Below are 17,634 nucleotides of genomic sequence, written 5' to 3' on the forward strand. Positions count from 1 at the left end.
GCCATGGAGACCCCGGGCAGGGATCCAACAGGGGCGGCCGCGCCATCAAGAAGGAGAAGGCCGACGCCGACAACAACGAGGAGGACGGCGGCGACTTCGCCGCGCTCAGCGACTTCTTCGCCCCGTAGTTGCTCTTTTTTTAATAACTTATGTGATAACGTCAAACATGTCAAATATTATGTCAAGTTTGCCGAATTTAGCCGAACATTTTGTGCAATTTACCAAACTTTGCCGAATTCATTTTTTCAAAATAAAAAACCCGCGTCTGGGGGCGACCATAGGGCGAGCGGACCCGCTCGCCCCCGCGCCGATTTTAGCGCCGGCTCGCCCCCAGGGCGCGCATAAAATAGCCGCCTAGGGGGCCAATGACTGAAGATGCTCTAAGACACAAGCTTCTCGGCCTGGCTGCGATTCACAGGTTTCGCACCAGACATCGATGCAGGCTGCAGTGGCTTCGGGTAGGCGATACTCACTCTAAGTTATTCAGCAAGGCTAATGATCGCGAGCGTAGGAGTTGTCGAATAATTAAGCAGTTTTTATTAAGTTTAATATTGGACGTCGATAACTGCCATACGTGTGGCAGGAAAGGAGACGCACCACACGTCTCTAATACAAATAGATTGTCACGTCATCGCATGCATGCAAGAATCTTTTTGAATTTTCAATTTTTTAAATGTTTATCTCTTAAATGAAAAATCCGATTGAAGATCTGTTCTCACCATTAAATCTCTCGCGACGAGATCTTCAAAACTAGATCTCATATCGATATATTTCGGTGAAATTTTTTTTGGTTAAAAGTTGTCATGTCTATTGCACATGAATTTACTTTTAGATGTAAAAGAAAATAGTTGAAACATATCATGACAACTTCAGTGTAAACATCATGGCAACTTCTGGGGAAAAAATTCATCGAAACATATCAACATGATGTCTAGTTTTGAAGATCTCGTCGAGACAGATTTAATGGTAAAAACGGATTTTTAATTTGCTTTTTTATTTAAGAGATAAAACATTTTTAAGCCAAAAACCAAAAAGATTTCTACTGATGTCATCTATTCATACATGGCAAAATGAGTGGTGATGAAGGCGTGTGGACGATCTGCAAACGCCCACACGTGTAGGCGATAGTTTTTCCGTTCATCTAAAAAGGTAAAATATGATACGCATGACGATTGTTGGCAAAAAAACCAGATTTTTCTTTTACTATTCACAAGGGTGCATATGAGCCCAGGATTAGAATCCATATCCGCACATAAACATTTTTTTCCTGGTCATGGGAAAACTGAAGTCAACTCCATTGAACTGAACAGAGTGGAATAAATCAGGCTCCAGAAGCAGAGAATCTGCATTCATACTCATCGTCAGTGGTCTTTTAAGCGTAAAATGCTATCCAATCGTATGGATATATGTACTAGCATCTGAGTGGCGCCAAGAGCTCTGTTCTAAGCTGACTACAAAGTGGCTTGTCAGGCTATACAAAAATGTGGGGTAAGGCGTGGTACCTTCACAATGTGTTTCCTACCACGATGGTCAACGGTGTACAAAAGAGCAAGATGGCCCCTTCCAGCAGTGGCCATTCTCATAATATTTGCATATTCCTCGTTGAGACTGCCCTCTTGACGATGATCTTGACGACATACCGCTGCCATGATCTTGACGATGATCAGACGACCTCCTAGAGTGGTTCGAGCTACCACGCCGTGAATCATTGCCCTGATAGCTACCCCGCCGTGATTCGTTGCCATGACAGTGCCTATCATGGTGTTGATTCGACTGGCTGCCTCGACTAGCACTGCCAGAAGATGGATGCCAGCTCTTGTTGCTCCCTGGTGCCTCTCCCCAGCCAGCAGAATTTGAATTGGTGCTTCCCTGTCTCCTTTGTGCTTCTGAAGAGCTTTTAGCTGTTGGTGTTGTTTGGTGACCTGAAGACGAGTTACGGTTTTGGCTGCCACTCTTGAAATTCACCTTTGAACTCTCACGGGCTGACGAATGCCGACCTGGAGTTTTTCTCCCCTCCGGAGATGAACTTGATCGTAACCAGCCTGAGGCTTGTGTGCTTCCCTCTAGAGATGAACCCCAACCTGAACCTTTTGTGCCTCCCTCGAGAGATGAACCCCAACCTGAACCTTTTGTGCCTCCCTCTAGAGATGAACCCCAACCTGAACCTTTTGCGTTTACCTCTAGAGATAAACCCCGCCCTGAACCTTTTGTGCTTCCATCTACAGATGAACCCCAGCCTGAACCTTTTGTGCTTCCATCTACAGATGAACCCCAGCCTGAACCTTTAGTGCTTGTCTCTAGACATGAACCTGATTGCCATACTGAAGCCTTTGTGCTCCCCTCAAGAAATTGGCCTGATGCTTGCCTGCCTGAAACTTTTGTGTTCCCGTCCAGGAATGAGCCTACCGGTTGCCGACCTGAAGCTTTTGTGCTCCCCTCCAAAGATGAGCCTAATGGTTGCCCGCCTGAAGCTTCTGTGCTCTTGAGAGATGAGTTCAACAATGCAGCACTTGGTTTTAGTTTTACCTAATCAAGTCAGAAGTAACATGTTTAGTTGGACGTCAATCCTCAGATATTTAGAGGATCATGTTGCTAGGATTTCTCTTTTTGAAAGACACATCACGCTTGGACCTCAAGCCCTAGATCTTACAAATAAGGATTACCTGCTCTGGCACTCCACAATCTGTGGAAGCGCTTGGGTTGCCTTTTGCCATCTTTTCCTCTGGTGTTGGTGATATTTCACCAACAGCGCTACTTCCTCGGGCTACTACTGCCTCCTCTATAATGCATGAAGTATCTTTTCCATCAGCTCCAAGATCTGTAGAAGATGGTGTAAGATTCTCTGTCAAGTTAACAACAAAAACAGGAAAAGACTATCATTTCATTACCTGAGGAGGGTTGGAGAGCAGGTGTTGGTGAAGACAATGACCACATGTCATTGCTTGGGTCATCTTGAACACCCCACAGAGCAGAATCAACAGCTCCGCCTTGATAGTAACTAGGTTCACCCCAAGGAGATAGCGCAATAGGGCTAGAGCACTGCGGCCTTTCTTCCTCAGCTGAAGCTGGGGTGACATTTTCCAAAGGCATTCCAGCATGCACATTATAAGTTCCACAGTTTGGTTCTGTCAAAGATCCCAGCACATCACAAACTCCAGCATCAGAGACAGAACTAACAGTTATGTTATCTCTCTTAGCTGATGTGGCATCTCCTTTTAGTGGTGCTGTTTGAGTGACACAGCCTCCATCTTTTAGATCTCTTTCTTCTACACATGATGTTTGTGTTTCCTTAAGTAATTGCAAGCCAACAAATTTACTTGAAGGCGGACCAGATGTTTCTGACACGAAAGCTATTGAAGAGTGGTCATATGCCTTTGTAGCTGAATCTTCAGGTGCTACTGATGTTGACCCTGACTTGTTCATCACAGGCTGCTTCCTCTCAAATTTTGGATTTGGACTGGGATATTGATCTTGAGTGCCAGGGGATAACACTGAATCAATTTTAGGCTCAAAAAGTTGATTAACTGAAGCATTTGATGCATCAGGGGGGCATGGTTTCTGCAGATTCATGATCTCCTTGGTCTTGCTTGAACTAGAAGTGCATGTAAATGAAGTTGATTGTGCACCGCAGGCAGGAGCTCTTGACTGACTAGGAATGCCCAAGGCTGAATTGGATTCTCTTCCATCAACAAGATTTGACCTTGAACAGCTCTCAGGCTTCATGTTACTCTGGCTGTTGTGAATCTTTGGTGCTGGGGTTGGACTACACAAACCACCGGTTTCTTGGCGATTGTTGTGTTCCCCAATCTTTTCTCGGGGGACCCCATCACCATGAGGTCCTGTTGATCTATATGAACCAGCAAAAGATGGAATGGTGCTTGCATAGTTTGCCTGATGCTGAATCTGGACACTAGAAGCCAGTGGCTCCCAGCATGTTGTTGATGGCAAAGCTTCACCCATAAAGTTTGGACTTTCTCTTCTCAGAGGAGGATGGTCAGAAGACTGGCTGGGTAACCCAGAAGAGTAGACAACATTATAGCCAATAGGGGAAGTAATGTTTCCAGTCATACTTGGGTTAATTCTATCTTGCCCAGAGCCTGCCCATGCAGATTTATTATTGTTAATAACTGGCGTAGGTTGAATGATATCTTTCTTCTGTGTTGAGAGCACTTCAGTCAGCAACAATGAGTTCTCTTCACTCTCAAATGTGAGCCATATCTTCATGCCACTTGGGAAATAAGTAGTCCACTTGGATAGCTGTGAAAGAGTAAACGGGCCCTGAACATTTCCAGAAGGGTCCTTGTAGTGCCATACTTTTTCTGGCTCCGTGTCACTTGATACAACCCCAGATGACGGAACTGATGCAGCATCACCCGCTGTATTATTTAAATCAATGCGAGGCCGAGGAATATTCAACCCATTTGCTGCCTGCAAATTAGTGATACTTCCTGCTCCTGGTATATGTGTTACGCCCTCCGTAGGAAGATTTAAACTAGAGTGACAACTAGCATCGGGACATTTTTGTGACAGGTACTGCACAGCGTTTGATTCTGTCCCTTCTCTTCCAGGAAACAGAAGATCTGGTCCATTCCTATTTATGGTCAAATCAACTGCATAAAAGTCAATAAGTTCTCAGAAAATTAATATTTACTAGTGGAACATAAATTGTAGAATATGATTAACAGTCAACAGGTGAAGTACCAGTTGTTTCATCATTCCATTCTTCAGCAGATTCATAAGTAGGAGCCATATGGGGGTCAACATGTACTTCTGGAACTTCATTAATCTTGCGTGCTATTTCTTCAGGAGTGTTCAGAAGTTGTAACTTCTCTACGCACTCTCTTAGTGTATGACATAGTTAAGGATCATCAAATGAAGGTAGCACCAATAACAACACTTAAATGAAGAGCACACATGATTACCTATCTTATGCAAAAAGAAAGCCAAACATAAATTAATTGGGATTATATGACAGGATAGATGCACATGCAACATCTTTAGAACACTGAATGATAGCTCGGGTTTAAAGATGAAAGATGGTTTCCACCATATCATTTTATGTAACACAAAATAAAGGAAGGATGAGAACAATACAAAAGTTGTTTATCTCCATTAAATGAGGGTCACAAAATATTGTGTTCTCTTCATAAAGATAACCCTCAATAAGGCCGATACTATTCGGTAAGTGCGAGAAACAAAGTTCGGAGATAAGAAACTCCAATTGAAGACAAAACAACATAAACGAAAAATAACCGCCAAAGAGGTTGTGAGCTAAACCCGGTACCTAGCAATCCCATGTAGTATCTTCGTTCTCCAGAGAGGTTATGAGAAACTCTCAAAAAAAATTACAAATTCTAAACCCTACAATAGCACCGTCCTTGGTCACAAATGTTATGAGTTAAAGTTTGCCAGAATAAATGTGTCCTCAGGCCAACAAATATGTGCACAATGGTAGTTTATTTGATAGCTTTAAAGGTTCAGCTATGGTGAGCATATGCATGCCAAGCCATGACTAAACAATCAAGGACTAAAACAAGATCTTCACACTATACGACCCACAGAAACACGAACACCAACGCTAAGATAAAAAATATAACAATAGCTCAACATGGTAAGTTAGAAGGATATTCTTTTCGGCGTCCAGTTTCGCTAGCACGGTCACGGAGATGGCTCAGCCTCTGCTTTTCATTTACCAACCACTGAAAAGGATTTAACACACAATAAGTGATGTTAGGTCAAGCTAGAGAACCTATCGGTTATTACCAAATAAGCAACCTCATCACATCGCCAGCTTTTATTTGTTAGTGTAGTACTTACATCATTAATTTGCAGAGATTGGAAGCTTTTGGCTATCTCATATATGTCTCCCTGAATTAACAAGATGAAGAAAATAATTCAGACATACACAATTTGGTAACTTAGGTATCAGACGGATCATCATAAATTGGATCTTGATCAGCAGTACCACTTTAAGTCGAGGAATTAGACCATACTTCATGCTCTGGCGTAAGCGTTTGCATTCATCCTACATTATACAAGCAAACAAGCCAGTTAGATACAACAAAACGTAAGAGACACTCATCTAACACTACCCCCACATTCAGCAGTCGGAAAATTACATCTAAGAGCTAGTGAAAAAAAGGGGGAGATAGAGATTGGCCAGCATATACAGTGGTGATACTGAATCATAAGGTCTATAAACAAGAATATTGTTGCAACAAGATCCAAATCCAACAATCAAATTCAAATACTAGATTGATTCTTGGAAAGCTTGCGAAAAAGAGACAAATGAGTCTGTAAATGATCGACAATAGCCCCTTATTGCACAATACACATGATCAAATAAAAGATGTCCAAATCCAGTGTCAAAATTAGACATAATCACTAACAAATTCGAGAAGGCAGTATTGAGACGCAGCATCAACCTTTGATGGTCGTGTGTCATTTACTATAGACTATAGTAACTAGTAAGATCCATTATGAATAGTTGTTTCTCGTGATTCTAGCACAACAACAAAGCATGTTTCTTAAAAATTGAAACAACGATTTTGTAGCTCAACGCCTTAACTAAACATTAAAATTGTGCATTGATGATCTAAAATGTGAAAATAGTTGCCAATTATAGTCATTCATAATGTATTTTTACAATCAAATGTATGTTTCACTTGAAAGTGTATACTAAGTTCGTTAGCCAACAAAAACATGCCAACACCTAACAGCATTTCCGGTCAGTGAAGGCTCACCCGATATTATAGGTATCAAACAAATAAATGTATAAGCAACATGTGTCCTTGCATGCATTACCTGCGTGAAATCCTGATTTGAGATCGTATCCATTGTGATCACTTCCTTCTTATCTAAGTTTGATATCTCAAGTGCACAGTCTGTTGTCTTCTTACCAACACTATATCGTTCTGCAACTTTATGTGTACCTGCATACAAAATCATTTTAGTTAAATTACAATTGAGTAGCTAATATCGGTAAATCAGACAGGAGTAAAAATCTTACCAAGAACTTTGACTAGGCGATACATATCTTGCTTTTGGCCAGAACCCGGAATTCTTATCCTCACAAAAGCACCAGTAATTTTCTCAGAGAATGCAGCAACATCATCAATGATATCCTCCATCAAGCTGCGGCGCAAGTATATTAAATTGATATTATGCATGTCAATGGCTGCATAATCCTCTAGATTAGCTGGTAGATCTCTTTCAAGCTTCTTATGAGTCTTCCTCCTCTTATCAGAGCTTAACTTAGTTCCCATCTCACTATGTCCTCCACTATCTACTTGTGCTGAATCTGGCTCACGGGCTAATTGGGTATCACCATTTAATGCTGGAGTCTCTTTCACATGAAGATGAATCTCCAAAAGTTTTAACATCTCGAAATGACCAACACGTGGTTTCCTAAACAGACTACTAAGCCTTGCATCACAAATAATTTGACTTTTTTTGCGAGGGTCACGAAGATTATTTTGCTTTATATACTCAAGCAACAGAACCTGAACATCAAATTGGGAAATTTGAGACACATCACCATTTCTCATGTGCCCAATGAATCCCAGCAGCTCCGGTGAGGCCCATTTCGTGTCACCCGACAAATCCATGCCTTCAAATGGTGCTCCCTTGGGTAAGCTTTCAGAACCTTTAATTGAAATTTCACAGTTCCTTGCAGTATTAAGACTATGATTTTGCCGCTTCCGGCCCCTTTTCCTTAAAGAAGTACCCCGACTTCGTTTCCTCGAAGAGCTGTCAGAACTGACATTGTGGTCATTGTTTGCTTCATATCGCTCACCAGATGACTCCTCTTTTTCTCTCCTAGCAGAAATGCTTCGAACAGTCCAATTGCTTTTGGCACTGATTAGTTCTTCCAATGTTAATAAATGCTTCCCTTTTACATCCAGCCAATATAACTTGAAGAGATATTCCCAACTATTTTTATCATCAAAATCAACCATCACCTGGCATCGAGAAAAAATATGATAACAAGTCCATATGACACATCACAGGCACATAATCAATCAAAAAGGAAACAAGAATAGACCATTTCATGATTTATGCAAATCAAACCTAGAATGGAAGTATTGCTTGTTCCTAGCATCTATCTATACAATCTTCGTCCCAAACAAAGCAGATTTCAACTTTAATAGTATTGCATGTTGCAGGTAGGCCTCTGCCAAAACAGAAGATTTCCGCACTGCAAAAGACTAGATGATGGCCAAATGCAGTACCAACAAGGCCCCAAGAAAGTGAACAATTATCAAGCATATACCCGCATGGAACTTCTTAAGGGCATTAAAGTTAGGTGCAGTAAATCTCAGTCATCTAAGCTAAAAAAAGGAGAATCACCATATGTTCAGATATCAGCAAACAGTGCGAGCAAAGTTGCATACTAAAACGGATAATGAATGAGCACAACCAAATTTAGCCATCATATGACGATGGTGTGCCGATTCAGCAATTTAGGTATGATCGTATCAGTACTTATACTTAGTATCTAGTTTATTCAAATGCATCAGAATGGAAATTAGGCCACACGATCATTATGTATTGTGCGTTTTGAAGGTGACATCAGAGTTCCGTGGTTGCATATCTGATTCAAGCTAGTAGCATAATTTTATAATGCAATTTCAACACAGGCAAAGACACATGTGGCTAAACTTAAAGGCAATACAGTGGATAAATTGACTCAGCAAAAGCTACCAACTTAGCATGCACAGAAATCCATAGCTACAGGCCTGCAGCTCATATAACAATATTACAACCTCGGTAGAAAGGCTAGGATTTAGATCACGCAATAAAGCATGCAACGTAATCAGGAGACCTAATACAAAAATATATATATAATGAAAGAAATTACTAAGAAAATAACATGGGGACTAGGGAAATGTTCCCATATTCCATGAATTGGCATTCAAAACTTATTACTACCTCCATTCCAGTGAATAAAGCATGCACGCATTTCAAAATTAAACTTTGACCGTCAATTTAACCAACAAACATAAGTTATGCAACTTAAAAATTATACCATTGAAAAGTTCTTCCGAATATGAATTCATTAGTATAATAACTTTTGTCACACATACCCCACATTTAGTTGTTTAAATTGATAGTCCAAGTTCAATTTTGGAATACGTGTGTGCGGTATTCGCTGGAATGGAGGAGCATTTTCCTTACAGAAACCGAGGTCACAATCTATGCACTTGCTGACTCATGACTTGCAGTGCTAACTCGACTTTTTAGTGCCACATTATTTTTCTGATTGAAATAGCCTAACTGAATGGCGGTGTTTAGGGACTCAACTGGAAAAATTAGGATGTATGTGTGCCCAACTTTACTTTGATTAAAGTTTTGGGCCAATGGCGATATATTCATTTAATAGCTCAGCACTGTCGAAGATGCATAGTTAGGAAAATGTCAGTGTGACGATGACCTGAGTCACACGTGTCACCCTCATGATGGATGGTATTTTCATAATTATACATTTACTGTGCTGCTGAGCTGACTAAAATGTAGTGGTGGTTTGTCCAAGGAATGAGAGAAGGATGTATGAACACTCTGGTTCCATAGAGATGCACATGTTTTAGTGTTTGCATACAGATGCTTCTGTGCTTCAGAAAAATGGAACGTGGTATACAATTTAAGGGCCAACAGTACAATACCTTTGTAGCATCTTGGTCTTTGGACTCTATCAACAATATAGTGGCATAGCAAGTGTCACAGAAGCCCTTGTTCCCTCTAACACCAAAGAATTTGCCCTGTTTGACGCATGCCTTGCAGAGGGAGTAAGTACAAGTATAGCACATGTACTGTGCTGCCTTTTCACAGCTGCTGCAAATGTGCCAACCTGGCATGTGTGGCATCAAGATACAGGACAGGTCAGATTGAACTATCGTTTCTGAAGTTAAAGGGTTGGCGCATGCACATAGCCACATACTACAATGTAATCGTATATGATAACTAAAAAGCAGCTATTTATCGTCGTGGTGCTTCTTGCCCCATATGGTGTAATGCCAACCGAGCATATCCAGTTCTCCTACATAAACTCAACACGTAAATCTGTTTCGACTTCACTATATAAACAGCCTTATAACAGGGCATGTACACATCAACAGACAACTGATCATGAAGACAAATGTGTAGTAAAAAAAGTGGAAATGGTTCAACACTAACTGGGCATAAGCTATATTGCGGAAAAAAGCATCTTACAAACTCTACGTCTATAATGAATGTGATCGGGCATTCATGCTGGAGGTTCGGGAAGGCAAGACTACATATCCAAATTACTTTACTGAAGGGGTATGGAAGAAGATCAACGCTGCTCTTAGGTAAATCAGGTTCTTTCAAATGTTACCAATTTCTTTCAATAGAGCTTTTGTCTGCCATTATCAGAAGTATTAATATGCCAAATACTATATGAATATCCAACACACTGCAGCATTGATATTGTGATTATACTCCATGCAAATACTAGAATGACCAAGACATACCACAATTCCACTTGCCACGGGAGCGGAAAAACGACTCGTCACGCTTGATGCAGGCAGGATGGTACACCTTGGAGCAACCCCTGCAGCCACAGAACAGGGTTTTCAGCCTTGTCGAGGCAACGAGTCCAACCCGCACTGGTGCACACAGGATACAGAGGAAGATAATAAATAATAAAGCTAGTATTCGCGCGCGCACCTGCGGTCGCAAACCACGAGGCTGCCCCCGTCGAAGCAGATAAAGCACACCACCTCCTCCTCGTCATTCTTCTTCACTGGCTTGGGCGGCGCAGGCGCAGCAACCGCTCCGTCCCTGTTCTTCCGCGGCCTGCCTCTCTTCCTCTTCACCGGTGCCTCAGCCACGGCAGGTTCCTCCTCCTCCTGCTGCTGCTGCTGCTGCTGGACCGGGGCCGCGGCCTCCATGATCGAGCCGAGGAAGTGCGAATCATCAAACCCCTCCGTGTGACGAGGCGGGGAAGGCTCCTTGTTCGAGGCAGGAGCCTGCAGCCACGCAGTGAGACGGTGAGGGTGTGCCGACCCCGCTGGTGGCGCTGGAGGCGGCTGGCTGGGCCGCGGAGGGGGAGCGGGGTCCGGCATGGGAGGCGGCGGCGGGAGGCGAAGCTCGGGGGGCCACTCTGCCTCGCCGGGGGAGAGTATCTGCCCCGCGTCCATGGGTCAGCAGGGCCTCGCGCGAATCCAGGGCAAAAACCCTAACCCTAGCTGAACCTCGCGGGCAAAGCCTCTCCACCCCGTCGCCGCGGCCCAATCCGCGCGGGTAGGTCGAGTTGGTGTACGACCACGAGCGCGTGGGGAGAGTACAGCGAGCGAGGTGGAGGGAGAGGGAGAGAGACAGACACAACACACACAGAGAGAGAGAGACGAGCCGACTCGAAATGCAAAAGGACGGTGCGGTGGCGGTAATTAGGCCGGGGCATCCGGGGTAAAAACCCCAACGATCGGGGGGCGGAGTGGTGGGTGCGCTCCAGGGGGAGGGAGCCCCGCGAAGTGGGGGGCGTGTTGCTGTGGGGCCGCGCTTTTTCGGGCGTGGTCCCCGGACCCTTTCCTGCCCCGCGATTGGATGGCCGGGCCGCGTGGTTGGCTCGGAGGCAGTTATTTGGCTCACGCCGTGGCGACGGTGGTGGTGGCCGAGGAAGGACGTGGTTGCTGCTCCTTGCTGATCATTACTCAAAAAAAAAAAATGCTGCTCGTTGCCGATCGGCCGAGGCCGTTGTCGTGCGTGTTTTCTCGCCTGCGCCGTTTACCTACGGTTGCCGGTCAAAATCAGCTGGGCCCTCGAGCTCACTAAGTAGAGACTACGGGGAACAATGAAACATGATTAGCATACAACACAGGTCTCCAGAATCTGGCACAAATCCACTGTGATCTACTCATATACTACATATCTGCAGCTTTCATATGTTTTATGGATGGCACGTGTAACATGTGCGCGGGCTCTCACTATTGAATACGCCATTTTCTGTGTGTCTCCTAAGAGCATCTACGCCCAGCAAATTCGGGCCCCTTTACACCCGACGTGGACATGCCTGGACGTGTCCACGGACAAAATCTAGCACATGCACTATGATCCGATCGTATACTGCATATTTGCAGCTTTCATATAATTTATGAATGGCACGTGTAACATATTTGAATACGCCATTTCCTTTGTCTCCTAAAAGCATCTAGGGCAGGCAAATCCGGCCCCCTTACACCCGTGGCGGTGCGTTCGGGCGGGTCTGCAGACAGTGCTAGGCGGCCTTTTTATATGGGCTGGCACACATCCAAACACCTTAAATGCGAAGCTTTGATCCATACAATTCATATACGTCGATCGTATGATACGAATTGTTCGAATTCAACATATCAAAACAAAAGAAAGCAAATCATAGTTCAACAACAATTTGGAAATGCCAAAAAGAAATCAATGCTCGAGCCTGACGAATGCCTCACTGGCTGGCTGAATCACTCGTCGGACGCCATCCATGCGGCCTGCTCCGAGGACATCCTTGCGTCATGCTCCGCCTACATCCTTGTTGCATGCTTCGCTGCTACCGTGGCCGCCCTCGCCGCCTCGTACTCCCTACGGTCATTGATCTCCTTCTTCTTCTCTGCAACCCACTTCTTTGCATGTTCATCCAAGAGGGTTTCGTCTGCTAACATGATCTTCGCATCCTATGCATCCTCTGCGAGTTGCAACATGTCCTCTCAAGCTCAATCTCTCTAATGTCTTGGCCTTCTCGAGCTCTCATTTGATCGCCGCCTCTTCCTTCTCCAATTCGGTCTTCTCCCTCTCAATTTTCAGTTTCTTATCCACCCATTTTCGATCTCAATCCATCCTCTCCTTTTTGCGCATCCAACATGAGTTTGTACCTCTACTCTTTCTTGTTCTCCATCACCGAAGAAATGCATGTCCATGTGGCGGACATTTTTGTAGCCATGTCGTCACGGGAAGCCCTTGCCTTCTCCCACATGTTTCCCATGACTTGCCGATTATCCTTTGGTACGGTGGCTCTCGGCGACGATATTGTCCAACCCAATTGATTGGTGGAAGCTTGAGCCGTCATTCCTCTTCTTGTCGGCCTTGAGAGCGGCCATAAGTTGTGTCCACTTTGGCTTGCCATTTAATATGATCCAACAATGGCTAAAAGCAAATGACTTGTTATCCGTTTCGTGATATAAAGTGGCCGCCATCGCTGTCTAGCAAACAACAATGTAGAGCACGAGAATGCAAACGCAAGAAGCATATGCAGATGATGGCAAGATGAACCAATTGGGCCCCATTTGACAGCTCAGTTTTTTTGAAGTGTTGTGAGAATACCACCGTTTTCTAAAATACCATAGTTTAATTTTACCGTGAGTTGTTTGGCAACCACAAAAAAACAGTAGTATTCATATTGTGGTATCGTCAAAACCATGGCATTTTCTCTACAATAAAAAAAGAACCTCAGGCCTCTTTTTTTTAAACAGAGCACGCGAAGAAAACAAGATTGTTCATTATCGCCTTCCTCCCTCGCAAGTCATTGACGTCGTCCTGAAGATCGTCGTGTTGGGGAACGTAGTAATTTCAAAAAAAATCCTATGCACACGCAAGATCATGGTGATGCATAGCAACAAGAGGGGAGAGTGTTGTCCACGTACCCTCGTAGACCATAAGCGGAAGCGTTATGAGAACGCGGTTGATGTAGTCGTACGTCTTCACGATCCGACCGATCCAAGTACCGAACGTACGACACCTCCGAGTTCAGCACATGTTCAGCTCGGTGACGTCCCACGAACTCCGATCCAGCAGAGCTTCAAGGGAGAGTTCCGTCAGCACGATGGCGTGATGACGGTGATGATGATGCTACCGACGCGGGCTTCGCCTAAGCACCGCTACGATATGACCGAGGTGGATTATGGTGGAGGGGGCGCCGCACATGGCTAAAAGATCAACTTGTGTGTCTTGAGGTGCCCCCCTGCCCCCATATATAAAGGAGCAAGGGGGAGGCCGGCCGGCCCTAGCAGGGCGCGCCAGGAGGAGTCCTACTCCCACCAGGAGTAGGATTCCCCCCTTTCCTAGTTGGACTAGGAGAGAAGGGAGGGGGAGAGATGGAGGAAGGAAAGGGGGGCGCTGCCCCCCTCCTAGTCCAATTCAGACCAGAGGGAGAGGGGGCGCCCAGCCTGCCCTGGTCTCCTCTCTCTCTCTCTCTCCACTATGGCCCAATAAGGCCCATACATTTACCGGGGGATTCAGGTAACCTCCCGGTACTCCAATAAAATCCCGATTTCACCCGGAACTATTCCGATATCCAAATATAGGCTTCCAATATATCGATCTTAATGTCTCGACCATTTCGAGACTCCTCGTCATGTCCGTGATCATATCCGGGACTCTGAACTACCTTCGGTACATCAAAAACACATAAAATCATATTACCGATCATCACCGAACTTTAAGCATGCGGACCCTACGGGTTCGAGAACTATCTAGACATGACCGAGACTCGTCTCCGGTCAAGAACCAATAGCGGAACCTGGATGCTCATATTGGTTCCTACATATTCTACGAAGATCTTTATCAGTCAAACCGCATAACAACATACGTTGTTCCCTTTGTCATCGGTATGTTACTTGCCCGAGATTCGATCGTTGGTATCTCAATACATAGTTCAATCTCGTTACCGGCAAGTCTCTTTACTCGTTCCGTAATGCATCATCCCGCAACTAACTCATTAATTACATTGCTTGTAAGGCTTATAGTGATGCGCATTACCGAGAGGGCCCAGAGATACCTCTCCGACAATCGGAGTGACAAATCCTAATCTTGATCTATCCCAACTCAACAAGTACCATCGTAGACACCTGTAGAGCCCTTTATAATCACCTAGTTACGTTGTGACGTTTGGTAGCACACAAAGTGTTCCTTCGGTATTCGGGAGTTGCATAATCTCATATTCATAGGAACATGTATAAGTCATGAAGAAAGCAATAGCAACAAAATAAATGATCATCGTGCTAAGCTAACAGATGGGTCAAGTCAATCACATCATTCCCTAATGATGTGATCCCGTTAATCAAATGACAACTCATGTCTATGGCTAGGAAACTTAACCATCTTTGATTCAACGAGCTAGTCAAGTAGAGGCATACTAGTGACACTATGTTTGTCTATGTATTCACACATGTACTAAGTTTCCGGTTAATACAATTCTAGCATGAATAATAAACATTTATCAGGATATAAGGAAATATAAATAGCAACTTTATTATTGCCTCTAGGGCATATTTCCTTTAGTCTCCCACTTGCACTAGAGTCAATAATCTAGTTCACATAGTCATGTGATTTAACATCAATAGTTCACATCTTTATGTGATTAGTTCACATTTCCATGTGACTAACACCCAAAGGGTTTACTAGAGTCGATAATCTAGTTCACATCGCTATGTGATTAACACCCAAAGAGTGATCATGTTTTGCTTGTGAGAGAAATTTAGTCAACGGGTCTACCCCATTCAGAGCCGTATGTATTTTGCAAATTTTCTATGTCTACAATGCTTTGCACGGAGCTACTCTAGCTAATTGCTCCCACTTTTAATATGTATCTAGATCGAGACTTAGAGTCATCCAGAACGGTGTCAAAGCTTGCATCGATGTAACTCTTTACGACGAACTCTTTGTCACCTCCATAATCGAGAAACATTTCCTTATTCCACTAAGGATATTTTTGACCGCTGTCCAGTGATCCACTCCTGGATCACTATTGTACCCTCTTGCCAAACTTATGGTGAGGTACACAATAGGTCTGGTACACAGCATGGCATACTTTATAGAACCTATGACTGAGGCATAGGGAATGACTTTTCATTCTCTTTCTATTTTCTGCCGTGGTCGGGTTTTGAGTCTTTACTCAACTTCACACCTTGTAACACATGCAATAACTCCTTCTTTGGCTGTTCCATTTTGAACTAATTCAAAATCTTGTCAAGGTATGTACTCATTGAAAATATATCAAGCGTCTTGATCTATCTCTATAGATCTTGATGCTCAATATGTAAGTAGCTTCACCGAGGTCTTTCTTTGAAAAACTCTTATTCAAGTATCCTTTTATGCTATCCAGAAATTCTATATCATTTCCAATCAACAATATGTCATCCACATATAATATTAGAAATGCTACAGAGCTCTCACTCACTTTCTTGTAAATACAGGCTTCTCCAAAAGTTTGTATAAAACCATGTGCTTTGATCACACTATCAAAACGTTTATTCCAACTCCGAGAGGCTTGCACCAGTCCATAAATGGATCGCTGGAGCTTGCACACTTTGTTAGCATCCTTTGGATCGATAAAACCTTCAAGTTGCATCATATACAACTCTTCTTCCAGAAATCCATTCAGGAATGCAGTCTTTACATCCATTTGCCAAATTTCATAATCATAAAATGTGGCAATAGCTAACATGATTCGGACAGACTTAAGCATTGATAACCCACAAGTATAGGAGATCACAACAGTTTTCAATAAGTAAGAGTGTCGAACCCAACGAGGAGCTAAAGGTAGAACAAATATTCCCTCAAGTTCTATCGACCATCGATACAACTCTACGCACGCTTGACGTTCGCTTTACCTAGAACAAGTATGAAACTAGAAGTACTTTGTAGGTGTTGTTGGATAGGTTTGCAAGATAATAAAGAGTACGTAAATAAAATGTAGGGGCTATTTAGATAAAGAAACAATAAAGTAAATATAGCGAGTGTGGAAAAGTGGTGGTAGGAGTTGCGAAATTGCCCCTAAGCAATTGACTACTTTACTAGACCGATAGCAAGTATTATGTGGGAGAGGCCACTGCTAGCATGTCATCCCTTACTTGGAATTCTATGCACTTATGATTGGAAATATTAGCAAGCATCCGCAACTACTAATGTTCATTAAGGTAAAACCCAACCATAGCATTAAGATATATTGGCCCCCCCTTCAATCCCGTATGCATCAATTTCTATGCTAGGTCGAAGCTTCTGTCACTCTTGCCCTCCAATACATAGTCCTATCAACATACAACTAACCCTATGGTGTGATCCACGCGCGCAATCATATGATGGGCACCAAACGACAACAACATAACCACAAGCAAATTAAATCAATCATAGCAATTCATCAACCACCGATAGGACAACGAAAATCTACTCAGACATCATAGGATGGCAACACATCATTGGATAATAATATGAAGCATAAAGCACCATGTTCAAGTAGAGGGTACAGCGGGTTGCGGGAGAGTGGACCGCTGTAGATAGAAGGTGATGGAGATGTTGGTGAAGATGGTGGAGGTGTTGGTGTAGATCGCGGTGATGATGATGGCCCCCGGTGGTACTCTGGTGCCACCGGAAGCGAGGGGGAGAGAGCCCCCCTCCTTCTTATTCTTCCTTGACCTCCTCCCTAGATGGGAGAAGGGTTTCCTCTCTGGTCCATGGCCTCCATGGCACGGGAGGGGCGAGAGCCCCTCCGAGATTGGATCTGTCTCTCTGTCTCTCTCTGTTTCTGCGTTCTCAGATTCTTCCCTTTCACCGTTTCTTATATTCCCGGAGATCCATAACTCCGATTGGGTTGAAATTTTAACACGGTCTCTATCCGGATATTAGCTTTCTTGCGGTGAAAGAAGGGCATCAACC

At 43.7% G+C, this 17,634-nt stretch overlaps 1 pseudogene; it reads right to left on the reverse strand.

The window, feature by feature from the left end:
* Positions 1-1,297: 1,297 nt before the first annotated feature.
* Positions 1,298-11,383, reverse strand: LOC123048560 (zinc finger CCCH domain-containing protein 19-like; annotated as a pseudogene).
* Positions 11,384-17,634: the final 6,251 nt, after the last annotated feature.

This window comes from Triticum aestivum, chromosome 1A (assembly GCF_018294505.1).
Source record: "Triticum aestivum cultivar Chinese Spring chromosome 1A, IWGSC CS RefSeq v2.1, whole genome shotgun sequence".
Taxonomy (NCBI): Eukaryota; Viridiplantae; Streptophyta; class Magnoliopsida; order Poales; family Poaceae; genus Triticum; species Triticum aestivum.